A 15,837-nucleotide genomic window follows, 5' to 3' on the forward strand; every position below is an offset into this window, starting at 1 on the left:
CCACATGTGCTCTGGGGAAACAACATCCCATTGAGAGCACTTGGAACAACCTTTCAGAACAAAACAGATTGGGGGGCGGGGGGGAGCACTGATATTAATTGAGTGTGATGTCAGCATCACACCGCTCAAAAACACCTTCTCTTAAAGGAAGCAGTTTACCCTCTTCTCGTTATACACTTGGCTGAGCTAATGAAGAGTCTTCCGTTTTCTGCTTGAAGCAGGCCCATTTTCCAGCACATAGGTCCTTGGACCTTGGGCCTTTGGAGAGACAGCAAGTCTCTCATGGTATGGGAAATGTTATACTCCATTTCCCCATGTTAAACTGCACTGCACAGGAACATTACCTCAAATCAACTCCTGAATTAAATTAGGTCTTTGTTAAAAATAATTTACCTGCATATTCAACTGTCTTATAGGTTGGGTCACAGTAGGCAGACCAGACCTGACTCAAAAATATATTTTAAATAGCACTAGTTTTATTCTGTTCAGATATAAGAAGAGTCCTGCAGATCCCTGAGAATTTAAAACATATATTGTTTCTTATCAAAATGCATAATTATATGGCATAATAACTGTTCTGAATATTGATCGTGAATTGAATTGAAGGCAATTATTATGCTTGTGTCATTACTGGTTTAGGCTGTAGGCTAATTAAGCTAAAGCTATACTTCACACTGCTGATATAAGGGTTACAATTGAGTGTGATTTTCTTCATTCATTCTTCAATAGGCAAAAAGGATGTTATAGTCCACTTTTGCAGCTTGACTGATTGTTTCATGACAGTGCACCACTTATGGGTGGAAACAGTATGGCCAGCAGCTGGTGTAGGTTGCTGTGGTGATCACACACTGAAGAGGCGGCATGCCTTTCTGGAACTGGCTCTCTAGAGAAATGTTTTCATATTTCTCTGAATCATCTCTCTTCATATCAATGCACTTAGCAGGGACTTAATAAATAAATCTAGCATGTTGTCAGTTGTGATCAGAAAAAAAGGTAAATGATGTACTTGCACATGCAATTTCTCTTCAATTTTGAAATCCAGCGTATATGAAATACAACAGAACACTATTTTGTTATACAAAAATATAGCTGTAAAAAAGCAAAAACATACAAAAAATAATGTCAGCACTTTTATTTTCAATGGATGTGTTATTTGAAACCCATCTGATATTTAATTTTACTACAAAGATGGCTTTCAGACATACAGTTTAATTTCTCATAAACAGCCTAACAAAATGGTAAGCTCTTTGTCCAGACAGTCTTAAGCCGCGTTTCCACCAAAATTACCCGGAACTTTCAGTCCCAGGAACTACTTTACCAGGAACTAAAAGGTTCCTTCAGCCAATGGTTGTCTGCGTTTCCACCGGGGTCTAAAGTACCGCGAAGATTAGGCAAATTAGCCCACTGACGTTGTCGTCGGTCCATCTGTCATATGATTTCTTCTGTAACCCCATACTACCACCGAAGTAGCCTACATTATTTTCTAATAACCGGGACAGCCCGGGGGGGTTTATTCCACTTATATACAACGGGTTACCAACAATGACTATATATGGTTACTTTTGTATTTATTTATTTTCATATATCCTCTCAAACACATTTATTAACAGCAGAAAACATGCACACGTTGTAAACAATTAGCTGTTTTATTACTTTCTCGTCGTCAATTCCATATAGGCTAATCGCAAAATGACAAGAATAGAACGAAAACTCGGACTTGCGTGAAAATGTAAATTAGTAGTGGTACAGCCACCGTTTGCTTTCCTTCGAAGTTACTGCTAGCCGAGCAGCGAAGTGTGCCCTCCAGATGCGAACCATGCACCATAAATTAGTCCATAGTCTTCCTGGTCTTTTCGTGGAATTGAAAAATGGCAGTAAAATTACGGCAGTCTGAAAAAGCTAAAGGGAAGATTACTAGAATTAACCTGATATTTTACCCGGATAAAAAGTGCGGAAGGTGATTTCCAGTTTGCTTGTACTGTATCACCAATGTTAATTATGCAGAACTACCGCATACCTCACATAACTGTATCAAACGTTTTGAGTCAATTACAACGGGCTAACAAAGAAAACCCGGAAGAAAATATTCAGCAACCGAATTAATCCGTTTGAATGTTTTGGTAGCCTACGTAATATGCTGTCCCAGCACGAATGCTTAGCATTTTATAAAACGAATACTAAAGCAAGAAATGAACAGAAGAGCATACGTTATAATTGCACGACGTTGATAGGCTATAACCAAAAGTAGGCTACTGCGCCGCATAACATACAAGTTTGATTTGAAGTTATGAAAATAAATTGGTTTGCCGCTGCATATTTTCAAACATGGCGGGTAATGGCGGAAAATAAATACAACACAAACGCTACGAGTACTCGACCAATCATAAATGTTCAGCGCTGCAAGCTCCACCCAAAAGGTTCCCGTACTTTCGGAAAGTACTACCCCCGAGCAGGAACGTTTTGGGGGGTAAAACAAAGCCCCCAGAACTAAATTTAGACCCTAGTTCCTGCGGTGGAAACGCACTGAGTTCCTCAAAAGGTTCCTAGTTCCGGGGTATAGTTCCTGCGGTGGAAACGCGGCTTTATTGGCATTTGAATCTTTCTAGTTCTTGGTACAGTGTAAACATACCCCCACCCCCTGCTGGAAAAACAGCCTCATTACTTAAGTGGAGTCACAGACATAATTCAAAGAGTGAACTGAGGGGCTCAATTAAACCAATTAGAATGTAGCGACAGAGTTGAGGCATGCATCTGTCGGCTTCACAGATGACCTTTGAACCCAGAGCCACATGGTTTCTTCCTTGTTATTGTTCTGTCATCCAGTAATGAGAGGCACGACATCATACTGTGCTAGGGAGCTAGCCGGTTTATTGAATTTACAGGCAGAATATTAACACAAATACTGAAGTTAATATTCCATTGCCAACAGACAGAATGTTGATCAAATCGTGGCGCATCAATCAGTTCTGACAGCAGCTCAGGACCAGAATGGGATTTAATGTAGTTATATTTTGTCTGAATTAGTATCAATTAAATCCTTCTTCTGGGGATGCACACAGAAAGATGAGTAATTGATATGAGTGTTTATTGAGCACTTACCTGCTTTTGACATCTGTAGACAATTATGCCATATATGTTTACAATGGTTTCCGTATGTGTAAATAAAAAGATTAATATTTTGGTTCCCCCTGTTTTAAAAGTCAAGGTTTAAGAAAAACAAAACAATACATTACCTTCACACAAAGATGGAAACCTGAAAATTTTGATCCAGTTCAGGGCCATTTGCTTGCCATTTTCTTTTTCTTGCATCTCACCGACATTATGTGAGACACATCCCGGAAAAAGTGCAAAATAACACATAAAGTGACTGATAGCTAGGTTGCATCGTAGGTTCCCAGGGCTGAGATGCAGCAACACTGGTCTAACATAAACAATAGTTTCCCCACCCTAAAAATTAGGAACATCCCGAGGCTTGGAATTCCAGACTGTCCCAAGAGGAGGTGAAGTTTGAGTCCCATCTTAGGGTGCATTGCCCTGACTCCTGAGGGCACCCCCTTTGAAGCCAGCATACATTCCACAGTGCAAATAGAACGGGAGCTGAACAGCTGCGGTGTGGCCTGAGCAGATTTATTTATCAGCCACCATCAGCGCTATATTTATACCTGGGAGGCATGGCGCGAGAAATTTTGCCAGTGTCCCCCGTGGCACTATCCCACACTCTCGTCACCGTGTGATGAAGAGGGAAGCCGCCTTTGCTGCTTGCGTACTCATTACTCCAGCTGTGTGACCGCAGATGATGCTCAGTGAGACTGTGACTACTCTGTGCAGATACCCCCGCTCATTCAGAATTTGGATGCTGCAGGCAGGAGAGATTAAAAGTGGACACACAATAGCTGTCCAGACTCAATAGCATGCATATGTCATTGTCACATTCCTAACCACTGCAGCAGTATACAGCTCATTATCGCTGCTAGACAGTCTAGTGGATAACTGAGCATGTACAACAGTGGATCAAGGAAAGCGACTGTGAACAAACAGTATTAGACTGGGTAGAAATGGGGTTAGATGAGCCTTTGGGTTTTGGATGTGAATCTTCAAAAGTAGGTAACTTGGATTCTGTTGTGCTTCTTCCTAGTAAAGCGTTGTGTTTCAGTATTGTGACACTGCACACAATACACTCATATCCCACAGTCGCTGTATCAGTCTCTCTGCTAGCGCCACAAGTAGACACACAGTTGGCCATAAAGTCACCCAGGAAGGGAGGGCTTCTGTTGGCAAGCTTTACCCTGCTGTCTCTTGGGCAAGAGATTTCACTGGACAAGTCTGTGTGCTCCAGCAGCCATCTTCATTGTTCAGCACGCTTTATTGTTCACAAATGCTGAACAATAATCCATGTTCCAGAAATATGGAATGCCACCCAAATTATTTAAATCTTTATTGGCTATAGCTTAAAAAGTGTATACGTAGAACGTTCGTAAATAGCACCTATATGTCTTTAAATACCCTAGAGTCGGTTTATTCGCATTCCTAACTCTGCTGGATGTGGTGACACCACCGGTCTCTTCAATTGGCAACTCCTTATCTACTTTCTCTTAACGCGCGAATGTATAAAAAGGCATCTCATGATTGGAGGGTATGCGATTGGAGGCGGAACTGGCCGACCCCCATGGTCTTTACCCTTAGAAATAGCTTCTTGTCCCAAAAGACAATTAACGTGCGATTGAGAAGGGGTATTAATAGAGTGTTTTTCATTTATTTAAAAGAAAACGTTGGAGTAAAATAAAACAACTAGTCGAGAAGGGGGGAAATTAAAGAGAGGAAATACCAAGTTAATCGAGGAATTTATTCGTATACTGCGTTCCACACGGTTTCTCTTTGACTGGTAAGATGGTACACTAAACTGGCTACATATTCGATACGCTTTTTGCGCAGCTGTATGCATTCTTTATTTTGCACTTTTGTATTAGAATTTCTAACATGTCTCTCAGTTTGAAGTTGTATCGTTTACCTTTATTAAATTAAAATAATAATTGATCCATATCAAATCGCCAAATGTTGGAGAGTAACTACTAGGTTATACCAGATCCTTGTTGCTTTATTATGGATGTGTGTTAGTTCTCCTGCTCTGTCCTGAGCCCTTCGTACCATCAATTGTATCATTAAGAAAGCGCACGTCTATTATTTTACTATTTGCCAAGCATAAATGACAATGCCATGTGCTCTGTCCGTACAACAGCCTTGAAATGACATGCGCGTACTGGTGCGTTTTTGCATTCTGCCTTACATTTAGCTAAACTTATTTTATCCAAACGAAGTAGGCTAGTTTTATTTGACGGTACTGCGTTTGGCCATGCAGATTAAATATTTAAATACTAGGCTATATTAGCCAAATACCTACGTTTAATTTCCACAGCATCTTGTGCTGGGAGTCCAGTGTCTGGTATTTTAGGCTATTGCAATTTAATTATAACCTATAGCCGATTGAATCTAAATAAGCCTATAGATGAAAATGAGTGCTGCACTTTATATGGCATTGTAGCCTATTCACCATTTGATCTACTTATATATAGCTTACAGTATTTGATACGTGTGGCTCAGTGTTTAGCCTGGTAGATCGCTTTAAATGTCTGCTTAATGTTTCGCATTTGTCAAGGTAGGATTTATTGACAATTATGCTACAGGAGGACACAATTATAATTTCTTTAAGAACTATTGGCTAACATTCGCTTTACTTGCGTATTAATTATTTAGTTTGCCTTCACAGAACTCTGCTCCAACTTCCCGAAATGTGAAATGTGATCTAAGACCACGTGGATATCCAAACGGATCTTTTTTCTTCCATGTTCCACACGAACGCGCAGGCTAAAGCGACTTGCCTTTAGAGCAAATGACTGTCTCACGGTCTGTACGACCAATGATATCTCTTTGGAAGTATACAATTATCTCTAAAAGTAGGCGGTCTAATCTTGAAAGTGAACGTTTGATTTAATGATAAACAGAAGTCCGAACTCCCGGTTACTCATAAAACTTCAGAACTGCGAACATATAGCCTATTACACAGTAAAATGTTCAGTGTTAAATTAACTCTTAAAGAGTACATATGGTCCCTATTTTGGACTCACATGTACTCTTTTATAGTTGAATTAACATTCGATACTTTACTGTGTGGGACATATTACGACTCATATATTATATTATAATACCCACTCAGATCATTATAATGTAGAAATAACGATCCAGTCATCTATTAGTTCAAGGTAATGCTGTCGAATCAATTTATGCTTATGTAGCTTATGTTTGAGAGGAACGCAACTGCAGTGAGTTTAGTTTATTAAAATTTTTCTATATAAAAAAAGAAAAGCTCAGCATTAACCAGTTTTCTGCTCAGATCTGAGATGTCATGATGTGGAATATCATAAGCAGTTCACCATAGTACAGTATGATCATTTATCTAGACTAGCAAATCACGCAAAAATAAAATAAAATAAAATAAATAAATAAATAAAATAAATTAAAAAAAAAAAACAAAGTAAATGGCTGGCTGCATGGTCAGTGGATGGTTGAGTTTTTCATGCCTTTCCAGGGGCAGTGAACAAAAACATTTAACATCACATGTGCTATGCTCTGTTCCCTAGCTTGCAAACTGGTCATTGGTCTGCGTGTGAACATCCACTCCACTCTGAGTCTGATTGCTTGAGTGTTTTGTGAGCAGTGCAATTGCATGTGATTAGAATTGTTGAATTGAGACCCAGCCTTGGCTTGGTGTTAAATTCAGCTGTGCGGCTCTGTCAGGACTGTACCTTGAATAGCTCTGGGCACCATGGCTGGCGGTGACTGCACTCAGCACGTGTTTATTATTATCCTGGACCTTCTATTGGCTCTGTTGAAAAGTTCCATTTCACCTGACCTTGTCATGTGCTGTCCTTATTTGTGTCTTTTGACTCAATGGCCATTCACCTGTGATGGGTTTTTTTTCACATTGTTTTTAGTGCTCCAGGTCATTTTGCAACCAGTGCATGACTGTTTCTATGTAAATATTCAGGACCTGTTGAGTTTTTCCCCAAAGCCAACGAGAGTGAATGTTTCTTACCACTACCGTGAAATTTCAAGGAATGAGAAAAATCTTGTGAAAAAAATTGCTGAACATTTTTGTAAAATATTGAAGCCAGATATGGTAAAAGGGCGAGTGATTATTTAGATTGAAATGAGCATGTGGCCTGTAGTTTTCATTTTTCTTCTACGGATGCTAAATATCTTTGTGGATGTGATTTTTCTTGAAGGAGGCAATCAATTTTCAGTGCTCAATTTTTTTAAATCAAAATGCATTTCATGTTTTGCCTTGGAATACAAGCTTGGTCAGGCAGGAATGGAAATGAAGCAAATAGCCGTTAATGTTGGCTTACATTACATGAGGGACAATGCTGTTCAGAATAGCTACCCTCTAACTACATCTTCATCCTTAGAGACTTCACAAGAAGATAAGCCTTTTCTCTGGAAAAGGAGATGAATGCAATTATTTATTATCAACTGCTGATAGAAAAAATGCTGATACACTATTGTCTGTTTTATTAACAAGCACAAATTCCCTTGGTTTTCAAATTATCTGCTGTTAAACCATCGGTAAAGGCTTATTTTGAATACACTTTCTGATACTGATGCAGTATTTTCTACATGTTATATGAAAGTAATGGATATATTCATTTTGACTATATACTTAATCTGAATGTACAGTACACTATGCTTTTGAAATATCAACAATATCTGTATTTTTCAGTGAACACTGAAATAAGCTGTTATGGTAAAGAGATTTTTTTCAGTGTGTGTTGACTAAACTTACAGAGGACTGTGAATCTGTGACAGATACGCAAGATAACTAGAGCCAAATTCATCACAGCCCCAGAAACACTCCCTGTTAGAAGTAGCAAACTGCCACCAGGCTGTGGTACAATTGAGAAGTTCCATCTTGGACTAGCACCCAGATATCAACGCTTACTGACAAAGCATCTTGACGAAAGCATACTGACAGTATCTTTTAAGCATCCAAAGATTAGGTCTGAGCTGCTTTCATATTCTGTTTCATTTTGTTGGGGTCAAAGTGGGTAAAAGCAACTTTTGCATATTTGTTAAAAACATTTCTTTCAATGCTTCAGACTGACACATTTGATTCAAATGTTTTTCAGCTGTTTAATTTTGTTTAGAGAAAGACAATTTATTTTCATTTAAGATTCATGTATCCCACAAACTCCAAGGATTTTCCAAATAATGTAACAGAACAGAATATACGTTATAGATCCCCAGTGAGGAATTGGTCCTGAATTGTGAAAAGGGCCATGCAAACAAAGCCTGAATGTTTCTTTTTACAACATTCCCTGCAATTTCATATTTTCATCAACCTGCGTCAAACATGGATGTTTTTCACTCTACCGAGCATTTTTATCTCATAGGTTTGTATGCCATAGTGTTCCAGATAGTGGAGCCTGAAGGCTGAAACCTGCTCTATATGTCAATATCCCCGTCTCATTCATTTACCTGTGTGATTTTTGTGAGTAGTCTGGAAAAATGTGAGTAACGTTAGTAGATCGCCGTCTTCAGTTTGCTGCTGTATGTGGTGGAAGACGTCTCATTGGCTCTTCGGCTGTGGCTCACCTCCAGTACTGCCTCAGATGTGACTCCATGTGTCCAGTATGCATGAGTCCGACTCCTCAGGAAAACAAGCTGTACTTGTTAGGACTTTTAAGTGGAGGGCTATTTCTGTTGTTGGTTCTCAGCGTTTGGTGAGAGGAATGCCATTCTCCTGCTACTTGGAAAGCTCACAAGGGTCAATGGTTTATGCAATCAAACAGATTTAGTGAGACAAGATTTTCAGAATTCAAGTCCTTATTTTTTATTTTAAAGCTGGATAAGTATTTTCTGATGTTAGCGATTACCTCTTAGAAATACCCTACCCCTGGGGACAGGTTTTCCTGACTGTCCCTTGTGACTGCAGTTGTGATTTGAATGGGAGTGTTGGGGTGTGTCCAGATGGACGATGGACTCATGATGACCCCCTCTCACTGTGGAGGTGATGTGGAGAGCAGGAAAAGTCTGGCTGCAGGAGATGGTCATGTGCTTCTTTGTTATCCGCAGGCACATGATGAAGGGTAACAGGCAGGTGCCATCACCAGGCCCTCAGGACTGGTCTCCCATTGTTGCAGCTAGTGTGCCAACATATGGGCCTTCCGTCACTAGCCTGAGGTCACATGGCTGTTGGACCTCTACCTCTATGTCCAGAAAGAGTTTTAGTAATGGACAGGAGAAGAGAAACGGGAAAATAATTTTAAATACCATGCCAATGAAGTAGCAGAAAGCAAATGCTCTTCTACATGGCAGTGACAGTACAATTGTACAAGGGGTGTGCTTGGGAAAGATAGTGGAAGTAATGGTACTACAAAGCAATGCACACAGTAGACATGAACAGTGAATCCCTTTTTAACACAAGATTAGAAAACTAAAAATGTTGAATGATGAATTCCTTAAGTAGTTTCAGATTCAGTACCTTGTTTTCGCCGAGGCCTTTGCCTCATCCACTTTGGAGTGTGTTGGGTGTGAGGGGGGTTGATCTGGTGCCATTATTTCAGGTTGAATTTGAGCACTGGCAAAGACTGGAAAACGTATTGTTTCCAAAGACAGCTGGAGCGGTTTTATTGGAAAATAAGTACCCAAGGAGAACATTTGATTGGACTTACCCATTTTTTGGCTTGTTAATGGTCATTGACTTGGTGTGTGCTTGGTATTTTGTACCAAACTGTAGACCTCAGATATATTTTCAATTCATTTTCCCTCTTACAATTAAAAATGTCTTCAGACTGGAAAAAAACACACTGTATTTGCCTCTCTCTCAGTAGTCAGCTCTCATTACAGGAAAAGAGGAAAGATTTACTTTGCTGCGGTCACTGCAAAAGTATTCTCTCTAGATTATTATGGCAACCTGGCACAGCTTGTTCTTCTTTCATATTGTAGACTAACAGCTAATCAAGGTAATCCTTGAACATGGACTTTGCGGATGACAAGGCCAACTTGTGTTCCTTTAAGCCAATCGGCAGCTCCCAATTCTGACCCTCAGTCTGGCCTACTGACAGACTAGGCTGATGAAATGTTTGTGAAAACCCTGTGTTGCACTGGTGCCTCCAGAGTGGGTCGATAGAACTGATTATCTGTGTTTACTCTGATGTGAAAATGGAAAACTACCAACAAGTGGAGCGCTTCCCCCGATCTACCTGCTATTTGCCTCTTGGGGGTGCATGTGAGTTCAAGGTTTAAGTCAGTTGGGGGATGGGTTCAGGCTGCCCTTGGTTGAAATTCCCTGTCCTCAGCAGCAGCTGACTTATGACTTGGCATTGGGACTTAAAAATCAGTACTGTTTACTGTAAATGAAAAGAATGGAGAAAATGCAATGTCGAATGAACGCACCAGTGCCATTGTGGTGATAAGATCAATCATGAAAGCTGCTGATGGCCTTGAACTAAGGTTGTCTTCGGGAACTTTCTGTCGTCCTGCTGTTATGTCACAGCAATCATAGTCATGACTTGCTTTTAGTTGTTTGGAAGGTGAACTATGATCTTTGGTTCTTCAAAAGGCTGTAAGGTCATTAGACAGGATCCAGGCATGCCAGCACATGGGGTCCTATTTTGGGGTCATCCAAACTGAAGGAATTTGAAACATATGTAGCCAGCCCTATACCTGCATCACATATTTAGCCTAGTAGCTTGGCAAGATCTCAGACAATACCAGGTTTGACTCATGTTCCTTTCAGTAATGGGGCAGTAGGTTTGCAGTCTGGCCATGTTGGCAGTGGAAACAGTGTCTTAGTGGCAATTGGATTCAATGTAGTTGTACCCCTATGGGCGACATCCACCTCTTCTCTGTGATTTCAGTTGTACTGATCGGACTCTGGATGAGAGGCTTTCTCATATTTTATCCAATGTTCCACTTATGTCAGTTTTGGATAGATTTTGTGATAATTACTGCTACTCATAAGATATGGATTATTTTATATTTCATCTAGGCTATGTTCTTAACTCGAAAGAAAATTCATATGTCACATCTGAGTAACCAGAACAAGTGATTGAGTTTCTAATCTGTTTATGGTAAAGGGGGGAAAAATGAACTGATTGTAAATGGCCAGACAAGTCAACAGTTTATTAATCACAAAAAACTATGTTTTTAGTTAAATATTTGCATTTGCCGAAAGTCTCAAAAGACAGGAAATGCAATTGATCTGTCCTGATGCTAACATTAGCTTGCTCTCCATCAGGACCGATCTTCAACAACTGCTATGGCCCTGTATATGTCGACTGTACTTCAAACAACAGGTACTCACCCCTGGGTAGAAGATTTAAACCATCCGAATGGCATTTATTTACAACGTGGTGACGTTTTTATTCACCATTTATTTACTCCCAGTGGCATTTTATTAACGGCGACTGACATATTTTAAGAATTGAGATGCTGGGGAAAACCAGGCAAATTTTGACCCTTTTGGCATTCCATAATATTCAGAGCTGTAACCTGGTTTCATTGTAACTGTAACCAGTGTAAGTGGTGACCTTTAATCAGTGTTGGTCAGGGACAAGTCCGTTCCTGCAGTGAGGAAAAGAGATAAAAGGAGAGTGAAAGTGTGAGTGACAGAGTGAGAGAAAGGAGATTCAGATGGGGAAATGTTACTATGTTGTTATGAGATGCAGTTGAAACCATGAAGTAGTGAAGAGTTTAATCTAATCTTAACAATAAGATTTACTGTCAGTGGTTTTATTGAATATACCCTGTCTGTGTAGCTTGTGTGGGAGAAATTCAGCCTGCCATCTTTATCCCACTATGGGAAAGATGGGCAATGCTTCAATGAGAGGGAGAAAGCAAAAAACTTATCACAACTGAAAAAGTGAGAAAGAGAGAGAGAGAGAGAGACAGAGACAAGTTACATTTGTAGGGAAAATATCCACAGACCTTCCAGAAAGGGAAGCTGACTTATTTGGGAATTTTGGAGGCTGTGAAAGCCAAGTGGGTCAGTGTTAGGGAGGGACGAGGGCATAGGGTTCAGAATACGAGTCCTCAATTGATCTTTTGTGAACAATTGTAGCCGTTTACCCATGCCACCATGTCCCAGAATAGGTTGCAGGGTGGGAATTACCCTGCAACACTTGGTGGACATGATCCCTATCTGGGTGCTCTTTGGCCAAGCCAATTGAGGACCAGATGAATGAGTTGACCCTTAAAACCGCAAATGAAAAAATGATTTCAGTAGACAGCCAAGATGGATGGAGCCAAAATATGTAGCCTAAGTGAAGCACTCTGGCTGACAGCTTCCTGATAAATGGGGGTGTGTGGACATTTAAATGTTGGTATGTTCATAATCCACATGCCACTGCTGTCCATGGGGGGAAAAAAATATTTTGATATGACCACATGATGTCATTGACCCCCCCCCCCCCCCCCCAACAAAATACACTTACAAAATTCTAAAACTATGTTAGTATTAAACATTTATAGCTATTTGTTTTTTGAAAAGAAATTGGTTTGCACTCAAAAAATGGCTACAAAGCTTCAAAAAAATGTCATTTAAAAAAAAATGTTTTCTTCAATGCAGAATCATGCACAAATGTTTTGGTATGTTGCCTTCTTCAATGTGCACACTAAATGTTTTAAAAAGATCGCCTGTGTAAAATATGCATAGTGATGTATTTATACAGTGTTGTCTCTAGAAATGCGTAGAATAAAATGAATTTTGACCAAAATGTATTATGTGGAGCAAATATTCAAGTGTTAGGATTGGGATGGACCATCTGTACTTTCCAGATACATCCCCCAAAGATCAGGATATGTGATCAATGTATTGAACTGAAAGAAGAGCCCACATGTACCTAGAACACCTCCTGCAGTTTGTTTAGCCTCTGAGGTTGCATACATGCTCGTTAACCTTAGCATACAGAATTGGTAAAATGATTGATGACCTGTACATGTCTTATCCTGGCCCCGCCCCAGCCTGCAACCCCTCTGTCAGCCCAACACTCTGCCTTTTTCTTTGCAAATTAAATGCATCCATCCATCAATGCTTCTCCATGGAAACCTCAGAAAGCCCATAGGAGGAGGATTGAGTGGTGGTGGTGGTGGTGGTGGTGGGGAGTGTGATTTTATTGCTTTGTTGTTGTGCTATGTGTAGCAGTGACATTTGTTCTTACACTGTGAGGCGACCGCAGATCCTTGGTGGTTAACCACAGTTCAGGCTCCCTTCACCCAGTTAGGCACACTGGCTTTTGTAGTGGTGATTTAATCAGGCTGCTGTCCAGAGGTCGAGAGGTGCAGCCCAGCGGCAGATTGCTGCTTAATGCGGGGTGATTATTCCTTTAGTCGTCCTGTTCCACAGATCAGCACGCAGTTACTGAGAGCAGAGAGGCACAGCTGAGTCTGTCTGATGGTCTTTAAAGGACTTTACCCTGTACCAAGAAGACGTGAAGCCACAAGAGCCACATCTGGCCTCTGCTTAATCTCACTGGATCAGAGTTTACTTCAAGAATACGCAGATAATCCGTGATTGATCCTAAATTGCTTTGGATCATTGGGGTGCCAGTATTAAAAATTATGTAATGCTTCCAACAAAGAATAGTGTACTCATCAAAAACAACCACATATGCTTCAAGGATACGCTTCAAATTTCCAATGAAGAGAAATTTGAACTCGAATGGAAATTATAAATATTAAACCAGGAAAGGTTAATGCTCAAAATTGAATTGCACTTATTTAAAATGGAGGGAGTACAAGAGGACACAGTTTCATATATAACCTTTTTGTTCTTCTGTATGAGAGTTTTGAACAACCTCTAAATAAATGCGTGCAGCTTTTATCATGACCTGTGGCCTTTCAGTATGGTAGGGCAGTATGCTACTGTCTGTGGTCTTCTGAAGTGCCGTGCTTTGTCTTAGTCTTTAGTCTTAGTTAGGTTTTATAACCCTGATGTGACCTTACAACATCCAGAAGGAATCCAGTCTGAAAGGGGAGCAATTACTTGTAATGTCACCCCCCACCCCTCCCCCCCTCTTCACATTGCCATCATCCTGTCATTTTCTGTTGTTCTCATTTTGCCAGGGCACATCACCATGTCTAATAGCATGAAATGAATGTGGGCACCATCATTTGGATCAACTGAAATCCCAGATAAATATCAGTCTCACAGCAGGAACAGTTCTGTTTGCTTCCCATTTGAAAGGTAGCATGTGTTGGTTTGAGGAGCTCCTCGGGCAGTGATGCATGGCATATTAATTGCTGTGTTTGTTCTTTGCCCTTCCGATTGCTCGGGGGCTCTGTGTGCCACCCTGCCAGCTGCCACCCCCCTCCCCCCACCAGCCATTACTCCCTTGTATTCTACCAAAACTCCCTTCCTCATTTCTCATTGGTCCTTAGTGCTGCTCACACTTCTCTCTTTAGTCCAGGTTACAGGGAGAATGAATTACTCTGGCGAGCTGCGGCTCATTTGGACTGGCAATAAGACGATGTCAGTATACCAGTGTCTCTTAGCCTAACGCTAAACCTGAGGGGGGGGGGGGGGGGGGTGAGTATGGCTGGTTGGTATTCAGCTCCTGCAGTGTTCAAATTAAAATAACGATGTAGAAAATCTGCACCCAGAAGGAAGAGTGGGGTTGAAGGACCTGAAGATGTACTGGAAAGGAACACAAACAAGCCTTCTCTTTGAATTTGAAGCCCTCTCGTAATTAAGGAGAGAAAGAAAAGTAGAAGTAGAACTGAGCAGTGGAGCCACAGTGTGGCTCCAGTGAGAGCTGGATCTGTTTTGAGGCTGAGCAGATCTGGTTCTACAGCCTGTCCTCTCCACCTTCTGTAGGTTATAGTGCTTTTTTTCAGAATAGCTCAGTCTAAATCTTTCATTTTATGGCTGGTGCACAAATCAGGGCATGGTTTTCAGCACCTAGGATGGCATCAGGCAGATATAGGCTGTTGTTGCTCTACTCTCTTGCTAGCCTGCCATGCTTTTATACCCTTTTCCTTAGATTAGGGTGTGTGTGTGTCTGTGGGAGTGAGAGTGAGAGTGAGTGTGTGTGTGTGTGTGTGTCTGTCTGTGTGCGTGTGTTTATGTGTGTGTCTACGTGCAGACATCTATAACTATTACAGTGGAAGAGTTGGACACGTCTGTGATTTGGCTGATCCGTATTATGTGACCTCCTTTACCATCTAGCCTACTGTCTCTTTAAGAAAACTTCAAATGTTGGTTATTGTCTGCCCCTCCCAGTCACAGGTGACTCAATTACTATGAGGTCCTATGTAGATCACTTGACACTGATTCCATTCATGCTCCGATGAAGGCCGTCTATGCCGAAACGTTAGCAGACTTGTTTGGATGGCCGAAATAAACTGGTGAAATTGAGGCACTGTCCCTGTTCCGTTTTTTCTAAGTTGGTGAGTGCTACCTATAGGCTACATCTTTGGATGTTGTTTTTAAAAAAATCTATAACTATTACTTTGTGTGAAGTTAGAGAACTGTGAGAACTGGCTCAGTATTGCTCAACACCTCTGGCAAGATTTAGGCCTATATGTTCTGTATATTGACCACTTGGTGTTATTAACCACTCTGTTGCCATTGTTGCAGAGGTTTTCATTTCATCCATTTCTTTTTTAGTAACACCTGATTCTGTACTTTTTTTTCTCAGATTAGCCTTTCTCTGGTGGATTGAATTGGACCTGGAAAGAAGGTTGATTGGTGAAAGAAGTGGATCATTGTGAAAAAATTACCTTCTGAGTCACTCTTCAGACTCTTCAGACACTGTAAGTCATGTGGCAGGAAACAAAGTCATT

The 15,837-nt window shown here is 40.7% G+C and overlaps 1 protein-coding gene across 2 annotated transcripts in view; it reads left to right on the top strand.

Moving 5' to 3' along the window:
* Positions 1-4,648: 4,648 nt before the first annotated feature.
* The window catches only part of LOC135234290 (sodium-coupled neutral amino acid transporter 3-like), a 38,627-nt gene continuing 27,438 nt past the window's right edge, over positions 4,649-15,837 (top strand). The window contains exons 1-2 of one of the 2 annotated variants that reach the window (XM_064298741.1): positions 4,649-4,882; positions 15,693-15,807. The gene's annotated coding sequence lies outside the window, so the exon portion shown is untranslated. The remainder of the gene's footprint in view (positions 4,883-15,692; positions 15,808-15,837) is intronic. The other variant, XM_064298743.1, reaches the window with a different exon arrangement.

Source organism: Anguilla rostrata, chromosome 11 (genome assembly GCF_018555375.3).
Source record: "Anguilla rostrata isolate EN2019 chromosome 11, ASM1855537v3, whole genome shotgun sequence".
NCBI classification, from domain to species: Eukaryota; Metazoa; Chordata; class Actinopteri; order Anguilliformes; family Anguillidae; genus Anguilla; species Anguilla rostrata.